The sequence below is a fragment of the Haplochromis burtoni genome, unplaced genomic scaffold (assembly GCF_018398535.1).
Source record: "Haplochromis burtoni strain Fernald_Lab_line unplaced genomic scaffold, NCSU_Asbu1 Contig_2466, whole genome shotgun sequence".
NCBI lineage: Eukaryota > Metazoa > Chordata > Actinopteri > Cichliformes > Cichlidae > Haplochromis > Haplochromis burtoni.
In genome coordinates this window covers 2164-12342 of record NW_024584827.1, presented here as the reverse complement: position 1 = coordinate 12342, position 10179 = coordinate 2164, and the positions used below count along the sequence as shown (strand labels likewise).

The 10179-nt window shown below is 39.4% G+C and overlaps 1 long non-coding RNA gene across 1 annotated transcript; it reads right to left on the bottom strand.

Annotated features, from left to right (window-relative positions):
• Positions 1–5103: 5103 nt before the first annotated feature.
• LOC121813761 lies at positions 5104–8346 on the bottom strand. The gene is made up of 3 exons (XR_006053861.1): positions 8213–8346; positions 8042–8111; positions 5104–6731 (listed from the first exon to the last, which is right to left on the bottom strand). It is a non-coding gene; the product is annotated as an uncharacterized LOC121813761 (long non-coding RNA).
• Positions 8347–10179: the final 1833 nt, after the last annotated feature.

The following is a 10179-nucleotide window of genomic DNA, read 5'->3' as shown; positions in this document are numbered from 1 at the left end:
CGCCCCCTGGCTCACAGCTCAGTGGACATTTAGATGAGAAAATATAGATTTGACACATTTAAGGAAAATACTAATAAAATAAAAATAAACAAAATAAATGTTTATTAAGCAATTTTGATAGGAAATTGCTTAATTTTAGAAATGTTTTTGTTCTTTTTTGCTCTATAAAATAGTTTTTGTTTTCTTTTAGAATCATTCATCGTAGCAGTAGGATTTACATGAAAAGAGAAACAAATTAAGTTTGAGTGAAAATGTAAATTTTTTGCACTCTCTGGTCAACTGACTCAGTGAATCAAATGACTCAAAAAACTCTGATTCACTTTGGTGAGTGACTCATTAAAACTCGATTCAGTAAAAAGAATAAAATTTACCATCACTAGTAGTAAAACGTAGTTCTACTAACCTGCGCTTGATTACTCTTGAACCGGAACCGGATGTAAGTCCCAAAAAATTGAACTGTAGAACTGAAACTGAATGGTGAGAAGTGAATCTGCAATTATTTGAGAGCTAAATTTTTAAAGGATAAAATACGGTTTCAAAGAAAATGGATTCATTTTCAATCTATAAAATTCAATTTCAATTTAGTGATGATCATTTTCAAACCAATAAATTGAATTTCAAATTAGGCTAATTCATATTCAGTTTTTAAAAGGATTTATTTAAGTTACAATTCAGATTCAATCTGAGCAATTCAAATTCAAATTTAACTTATTCAAATTCAGTTTCTGATGACACAGATTTCGGCCCATACCCTTGGACATAAATCAGCGTGAAGAGAACTATTGATAACAAAAGAAAGAATCTTTGGATAAAATTTATCTGAGGAGAATTAATTTATTTTAGTCTGACCCCAGCCCTCTTGGAGGCTGGCAGCATGGAAGACAGTGTAGACGTGGGCAGAACAAATCCAGAGGCCAGCCACGCAGAAGGCAGTGGCGGCAACACTGTTCAGGAGGGTGCCCATGACAGGGATGATGTCCTGCCAGTGGCTTGGAAAGTGGCCGGTGATGTTGAGGTGCTGTACATGGACCGGATGACGAGGCAGGACCAGGCAAGGATGATGCTGCAGACGAGGATGTGGAAACCGCAGGTGGCTGAAGGTGTTCTTTGGATCCACCAGTGGAAGCAGTCACAGACGGACGACGGAGGGATGGAGTCCTCTGGCGAACACAAAGCAAAACCAGCAGGCACTCTCTGGCACTCATGAGGCAAAACCATCAGGCTCGGAATCCTCTGGTGAACACAAGGCAAGCCGGAGCTGCACAGAGCACTGAGTCTGCTCAGGCAGCAACAGCAGGGTGCAGTCCTCAGCTGGCTTCTTAGCCTCCAGGGGTCCAGAGCCTACTGAGGGCTGAAACTCAGTCTGTGGGGAGGCCCTGGAGAGAATTACTGTATGGTTGTCTCTCTGCTTTAAAAAAGTGGTTGGAAAGCAGTCCTTTGAGGGTTGTACTGACATAGCCCTAAGCACAACAGGAGCAGGTGAAGACAGAATAGGTGGTGCAGCTAATGACTGAGCTGATGAGTGAACGAATGTATGGACAGTAGACTGCGCTAGTGACTGAGCTGGTGGTTGTGGTGGAAGTGGAATAGGTGGTGGTAGTGAACTTAAAGAAGTTTAGTTTTATTTTCATGTGAATTTCTGGTTAAGATTAAATAAATAAATAAATAAATAAAATCTGCCTGAAGCTTGTATGTGGGTATGAGCATGGGCGATGGAAAACTACAGGAAACACCTGCTATTCATCCTTAGATGCAGAGTAAGCAGGATTACTCGTAAAGGTCTTCAAACGAGCTCTTCAGTCAAGGCACCAAGCCCTTTGCTAAATGAACCGGTGAGGCAAACAAATTTTACCGTCAATGTGCTTAAACTGGTTTTAGTTGAGAAAACTCATGAAAAGGGGACTTAATGAAAAGTCTAAGACCAGCCTGAAAGAAAGAAAAGTTTGGTTTACTTCCTTAGCAGACTCCCACTGAGGATGTGTACAAGTGGGTGAAAAAATTGTCTGACAGGAAAATAAATCAAGCAGCGAAAAATCGCTTGCAAAAATGTTGAACTTTGCTGTGATGTAGAGACAAATTCCACTAGAGGAGCTGAGCGCAGCCACAGATTCAGAAACCTGAACCAACACTGCGGGTGTGGAAGCAGAGCAACTGCAAATGAAGTTTTGGCCTCCTCAGCAATGCAAATCTTCCAGCACCCATGGTGCAGACAACATAGTGAGGACAACATAATCGTCATCTGACAGACAACAGTGGGCCCAAGGTTTTTCAAGACCACAAAGACTACCATGGAAAACTTTGTCGCTGCTTAGTAACAAAAACATTTATGACAAGGCTGACACATCACAGTGAAAGGAGAAAGACAGTCCCTGAACTGAGGAGAGGGGATTGTTGGGTTTTTGAGGGAGAAGACAAATATGCTCAAAAGTACATTTTATTAAATTCAAGGTTCAAGTTAAAAACAGCTGCCTTGTCTGTGCTCACTCAGGAGACCAAATGAACAAAGAGCACCACACCAACTGCCTGGGTGTGGTAGCAGATAAATTTTATCCAAAGGAAAAGGAAAGTGGGGAAGAGAGCTTCTTTATGGCCCTGTTTGTTCTAACAGAGTCAGCCTTAAAGTTTTGTACCTTCTGGTGCCATCAGCAGTCCGGGCAGACCATCCCCCTCAAACATCCCCAGATAAACTCTTTCCCCTGACTAACCACTACTATGATAATGTACCCTATGATAGGAAAGTCCATGCAATGCCAAATGAGTTTTCCCACTGGGTGGAGCTGCATAATAAGGGTGTGCTCAAGCTTCACCTTGGAGACTGTAAATCAGATCAGGTCTAGTTTGAATTTTGCAATAACAAAAGAATATGTTCAAGTATCCAACTGAGAGGCCAAGACAATTGCACTCAAACCAATTGTATTAGAGAGATGTACACTACATATTATTTCAACAGTCTTTCTTTTAATTATTGTTCCATTTCATGTGTTAGAAATAAGTTGTTTTCTTGCTAAAGTTTCTTTTTAACAACATTTGCAATGCATGGTCATGATAAAGTTGATACACTCCTCGTTAGAAGGAGGGTACAATATGCTCAGTGTTGGTCAAGTTACTTGAAAATAGTAATCAGTACCTAATTACCGATTACTTCACCAAAAATTAATCCCATTATTTTACTGATTACTTATTTTCAAAAGTAATTAATTACTTAGTTACTTTTTAAAAACACGATTTACAACCTGAATAGGTGATAAGGCGATAGATCTTTCAGCCCAATTCTACTTTTTCTACATAATCCATCATACAAAATGTAATCAAATGGAAAAGTCTCTTTTTAAAATTTGTTTTATCAGTTTTAATCTTTTAACTTTATGCATCAAGCAAAAATTTAATTATATGCAACATTCTCTGACTAGAAGAAATTTGTTTAACATTTAAACTTATTTTCTGCACATTGCAGCACATAAAATATTTTTTTTGTGTTTACACTCAGTCTTTCAAATAGAGGCAAGTAAAACACAGCAGAAAATAAATAACATCAAAAACTAGCGGTCCTGTTGCTCTATTTTCACCTGTAAAGCAGGACTGCGGTAGGCGGAGGTTTACCCTGGTGCAGGTGTGCCGCGGCGGTCAGTGGAAGAATCCGCGAGTTTGTCTGTGAGTTTCCCATTACGTCGTAGCGCACTCGGTGCTTGCTTGGAAGTTTAGGGGGTTTTTTTTCGCTGTAAAAAGAAGTTTTCTTCCCACGCACAACGGACAATAATGTTTTTGTCACTTTTTATGGAATCAAACTCAAAGTAAGGTAACGCAGTAACGCAGTAACGCAGTAACGCAGCGTGCTTACGGGAAAGTAACGGTAATCTAATTACCGTTTTTGCAATAGTAATCCCTTACTTTACTCGTTACCTGAAAAAACTAATCAGATTCTCTGAATCTCTGAATACGCTACAAGAAAATAGAGACTTTAGATAAAAATTGAGAAATCACCGTTTGCTTTTAAGCCACTACTTCTGTTACAACCTTTATATTACTCTGCTAGTGGTCACTTTTGGTTCTGCAACAAAGACAATTCTCTGCAGCACTGACTGTTGACACTTTCAAGCATTTGTAAAAGGTTAAAAAGGTGTGTTTAAGCCAGAAATATGAGTTAAACTAATAGGTAAAAAGTTAAGGGATAAGAAGCAGGAGGTCGCAGCAGATGGCCGCCCCTCCCTGAGCCTGGTTCTGCTGGAGGTTTCTTCCTGTTAAAAGGGAGTTTTTCCTTCCCACTGTTGCCAAAGTGCTGCTCATAGGGGGTCATATTATTGTTGGGTTTTTCACCATATGTATTATTATAGGATATACTGTACAATATAAAGCGCCTTGAGGTGACTGTTGTTGTGATTTGGCGCTATATAAATAGAATAGAATAGAATAGAATAGAATAGAATAGAATAGCATTCATAACTTATGGGGATTTAAGTTCAGTTCATGTCTTCAAACAAGGTAAAAAAAAGGGACACCCCCGTTATATTTTTTTGTGCTTATTATGTCTTATTATATTTGCTGAATCAGTGTTATCTGCAACACTTTACATGTTCTATGGCATTACTTAAAGATACCACTAGATGGCGCCTAATGCTCAGGAGGAACGTAAACCCTCTTCGGAGGCAAATCTGCAGAATAAATCCTGCAGTTGAAACTGTAAACAAGCTCATGATCTGTGCCTCTTTATTTTAATGCACAGCTGCAGGATCTAGGATTGCACACCTCCCAGCCACCTGTCAGACCAGGGGGCACAACACAGTCAACTTATCAATTCTAAATCCACAGAAAATTTACAGTTTTAAGACTTTGAAAGTACTGATAGAATTGTTTACCTGTGAGCCTGCAGTACATTGCATTTGTTACGATGCAGCTAAAGAGTCAACTGTCACAGCAAGCTAGCTTTCACTAGATTGTTCTTTAAAACATACAGATGTGGCTCTGATCCATTTGTTGTCAGTTTTTATGACAGGCACAGATTCATCATTGTCTTTATGGAAACTATGTACAAAAATGCAGTTTAAAATTTGTCTAAAGAACTAATATATATGATAAAAATCTGATTTATATCTATTAAAGTAGTACTTTACCCTGAACAATGAATTGTTGTTTTGTATTTGCATCCATGAAATTAAGTCAGTGAAAAAAACACTTTATATTTGAATTTATTAACTTTGCTGCTTCACATGAATTTTGTTAATAATAAGCATTACATTTATTTTTTCATTTTCATTTAATTATACACAGCAACATAATGACTCACAATTGTGCAACTTACAGGCAAATATCACAATCAAACACGGCACTTACAACTGCATCAAAAACATGACCTGTTTGAACATTGATCCTCACAATATATGTAATATTTATTTCTTTTTCTTTGATCAAACTGACATAATAGCAATAAACTGAAGAACAATGTAGGAGCAAAGCAATCAGCCATAGAAGTTTAAAAGAAAATCTATACCCTGTGTCCACAGACACTGAAAAACACGCTAAGATGAATGTGTGCAGCTGCATAATTCGAAAAATATAATACTATGGAGGCATGCTTAGTTTGAAAAACAACTGAAGTCTCATAAATTCAATTTCCTTGAATCAAAATGTACAAATAGACACGTCCAGTTTGTTCTAAATATATTCTGTGCACTGTCGACCTTCTGAATGATGTTCATGCTGTTTACAGTCTGGTTAAAGTGAAGAAAAGTGTGCACGGGTTTGCCACAACGCCTCAAATTTTTGCGTTCAGAAATCTTTGTAAAACCCACAGAACCACACAAATAAGAACAAAGAAATGAGACCAAAGCTAACTGATCTTGCAGAGAAACCAGATAATTGCTGTGGTGATAAAGACAATTATTATTATTGCTTTTTGTTTTAGTCTTTAGCATTTACATTTTTAAAGGTTTTTTTTTAATATAAAAATCTTTTTCACTGTTGAATTGATTTTCTTGTCTCACAAAAGTTGTGTGACTGTAACTCCATGTAAAGAACAGAAGATATCTACTAATCGGTTATACAAGTAATTGTTATCTGGGGTGTTGGGTGGACGGATTCGAGACCCTCAGCTGGACTGCAGTGGTTGGACTGGTGGACTACATCTTTTACGGGAGAGATGGCATCTGGCTCTGATGGAAACTCTGGAAAGACAAACATCATTATGTCAATTTAACAGGTTTAAACACAGTTCTTGGTGTTTTCTTTTTCCTGCTCCACTAATTAAAGAAAGTGCATCTCAGCTTTTTCAATACTGACGCAAAACCCCAAAATATGCTGCGCCAAAAACTGGTCTGCCCCAAGAATCGAGCGCCCCGGCACAAATGCCAAAACGTCACAGTCTATATATGGCTACAGGCCAGTGGACACTCTTTCAATGATGAGGATGTACACATGAAAGCTGGTTTGAGCAGAAAGTCATGGAGACCATTTATGTGAAAAGGGCCTAAGGGTACATCTGTCACCATCTTACAATGCTGTGATTGCAGCCATTCCCCAACTCTCTGTGACTGGGACTCATGGCCATTGATCAGTGTCCTTTTGATACAGACTAAAATATCAACGTGCTGGGATCTTGTTCTGATTCGGAACAATGACAGAGACAAAGGAGAGAAGCCGTACCTGTTGACTATGATTTGTTTCTCTTGTCTTTCACGATTTGTGAATAAGTGGTGTTTTTTTCCTCACTGTTGAGTAGAGTGCATACCGATTTATCCCTGCGGAACAAAACACACAGAGGACATCGATGCAAGTTATACAGCCTGAAAGCTTCCTCTGCGGCTGATTTGAATAAGATACAAAAATCATTCATGTCCTTTATCTTTATCTATGTGTTCTTTTTAGTATCAGTCAATTTACATCTGTATATAAAAAGCTGGAGAGACTGAGGACGATGGACTAAATTCTGGAGGCTCATGTCTATTAATAAAAAAGCACTGGAGTGTTTTCATCAGAAACTGGAATCCACAGAGCTGTTAGTTTCCTGTTAATCATAGGCTAAAAACAATAGATGCTCCCTGTTATGGTTCATCAACAAACACACAACAACTACTTTCGACCTGTTTAAAAAAATACTTAGCACTTTATGCTCAAGTGGGGTCTGGAGACTGTCCCAGGCTTAGTGTGAAAGATGCGATACAAAACAGACTGTAGCAAGACAAACTATCCACACTCAATCACAATCACTCGAGAATCACCAAATAACTTCACTCATATGTCTTAGGCAGTGGGACTAAGCTGGAGCGCCCAGAGAGAACCCACACAGACACGAGGAGAATGATGTAAACAGAAAGGTCAAAGGTCAATTGGCGGTCAAAAGGTAGCTGAAGGATGAGCTATTTGTTTATTCGAGTGATTTATTTATTCGATTCAGTAAAAGGACTAGATGTTGTAGTCCCTGATAATGCATTGCTTTAAATGGCGAGAATCTTGAGGGATGGCTGTTATGAGGAAAGGCAGCCCAGAGACATCGTTGTGTGCCTCAACTTTCCGTCTTTAAGGCTAATCTGCCATTTTTAGGGGGATTAGATTTCTGATCTAGATTATCATATTAAGATTTGGGACACATCGTCAGTAGTGGACCTTGGATTCATCGGGTGTTTCGGCCATTATCACTAGACACCCTCATCAAGGAGGCCCTGCCAGGGTTGATCAGGCCCTGGAGTGTCGTGGTTTATGTTAAATTGTTATTTCTCTTCTTCTTTCTTCTGTTTAGTTTCTACAGTTTATTTTCTATCTATTCACTGCAACTGAGAAATAATACTTACTCTTTAGCATTTATGGAGCCTCAACTTTCTTCAAAGGGATAGAAAAGGTGATAGAGAGAAGTAAGACAAAAGGGACAAGATAGGAGAGAGCAGAGAGGAGAGCCAGAAGGGGGGCGCCTGATCTGGCTTCCCACACCTCCCCGCTGGATCGGGCTGTACGCTCTACCTCCCCACTGCCTCCCAGAAAAGGGAAGAAGAGCAGATAATCATTTTCATTCATTTATTTGTTCATTAGTAGAAACAAAGAACATGAACACCACCTCTGCTCTGTCCGATGTCACATAAGACTGTCACTGATTGGATTGTCTTCTATAGCTTCCACTTGATTAGCTGAAGCAAACCAAAAGGAACAGCAGTATGACGCTGTGCAAGTTTTGATGACACGTTTAAAGTCATTGATATACTTGTACATAGTTCTGAAAAAACCAAACCTGAGTCAAATCCAGAGGTCCGAGTGTCTCCTTCAGGTTTTCTAACATCACAAAGTTTTATCAACAGAATTATTGAAATGAGTAGAGCTGCAACACAGACTGTTAAAAAGAATGACAACACAGAGACAACAGGCGAGGAGTTACAAGAGGATGCAAGGTGGAGGTGTGGATGTAGGTGGAGGTGTGGTGGTGTGTTTCTCTAAAATAAAGCAAACACAGTCATTAAGTTGTCGTCACATTGTGAATGTTGAAAGCTGCAGAAACACAGACAGGTGAGTGTGTCACCTGTGACAGTGATCCAGCTGGATGGAGACTCTCCATGACCGCTGATGTCACACTTGTAGAGGCCTTCATCAGACCTGGAAACATGCTGGATGGTCATGTGACCTGTAGGCTGCTTCCTGATGAGGGAGCCATCTTTATAGAAAGCAGCTGGTGAGGTTGGAGGGAGTGGTCTTTGTTTTACAGAGCAGAGTGACGTCATCTCCCTCCATCACAGGGAGGACAGGACTCTGCAGGATCACTGATCCACCTCAACACAGAGACAAACTACAGCATTTCATCCATTTACACACAGCTTCATCAACACTAACTCCACACACTCAGCTTACCAGTGACTGTCAGGTTAACCATGTTACTGATGGGACCCTCTCTGGACTCACACCAGTAAACTCCACTGTCCATGTAGAAGATCGTGTGTTTACAGGAAGAACCATTCTTTTTCCCCACATCTCCACACTGAGTCCTCTGTTGTTTGCTTGTGTTTCTCCTCAGAGTCCATCCAGCAGAGCTGTCGTCCTCCTCACAGCTCAGAGACACAAAGTCTCCTTCAAAGAGCTGAGAGCTGCTGGGACTCACAGTCAGACGAGCTGTGAGGAAGAAGAAGAAGAAAAGAGGATATACAGCACATTATGTACATTTTTTTTAGCAATCAGACACCTTTCACAACAACTGAATTTATGACACTTTGTGACTCCTGTTGACCTGCAGTGTTATGAACACTAGGACAGACATACACACAAAAGTGAAGTGATGGCTATTTTCAATAACTGCTGCATTTCTAAAACACCTGCTGCCATTCCCCTGTTGATTTTCAGAGGTTAACTTTTAACCCCATATTTCCTGTTTCCATTCATTACCAGCTGTCACTGCATGGCATTAAAACAGATATTATAATCTAATTAAAAAACCCACAAAAACCGTGTGTTTACATATAGTTGTATTTAATAAGATATATTAAAAATCAAATAAAAATAAATGTTCTAATGGAGTATGGAAGCTACTAATCCCTGTTTATTTACTCTTTCTATATTTATTTGTATGTTGAGCTTTTAATGTCTCTTTCTATATTTTCTTAAATGAGAGTTTTCATTAAGAAGCAGAAGTCTTGAAGTCAGACATGTATATGAGTTTCATTTAATTAACAGAGTCAGCAGGAGTAAAATAACACTATTATGACAGAAGAGTTTGATGTTTTTATTGATCTGCACCATGTTCTTCATAAAGGTGTCCCACAGTCTCCTGGAGGAGTGAGTCAGGTTTACAGTGTGACAGAAGAAGGTTACTGACCTTGGTTTGTGGTGTAGCTCAGCAGTGAGAAATTAAACTTAACACAGTTAAACTCAGTTTTTACATTGAAGAAGACAGCAGAGGCATGAAAAACACAGAGTGAACTTACAGAGCAGACACAGCAGAGACGTTTCCTCCATCCTACTACTCAGTGATATCAAACCAACACTCAGTTCACAGTCGCTTTGAGTAAATCGCTGCTCTTTCTCTTCTCCTTTCACTTTGACTGGCTGTCAGTGTTGTGGTTCTCTCTCCATTGAACATCATGAGAAAGTTTCTGTTTTTGGCATCAATAAATTCTAAAACCTTCAGAACCTGAAGGCAACACAAGCACATGTGTGATGCTTTCATTTACTGTCCTATTGCCTCTGAGGGTAGTTTGTGTGTGTGTGTGTGTG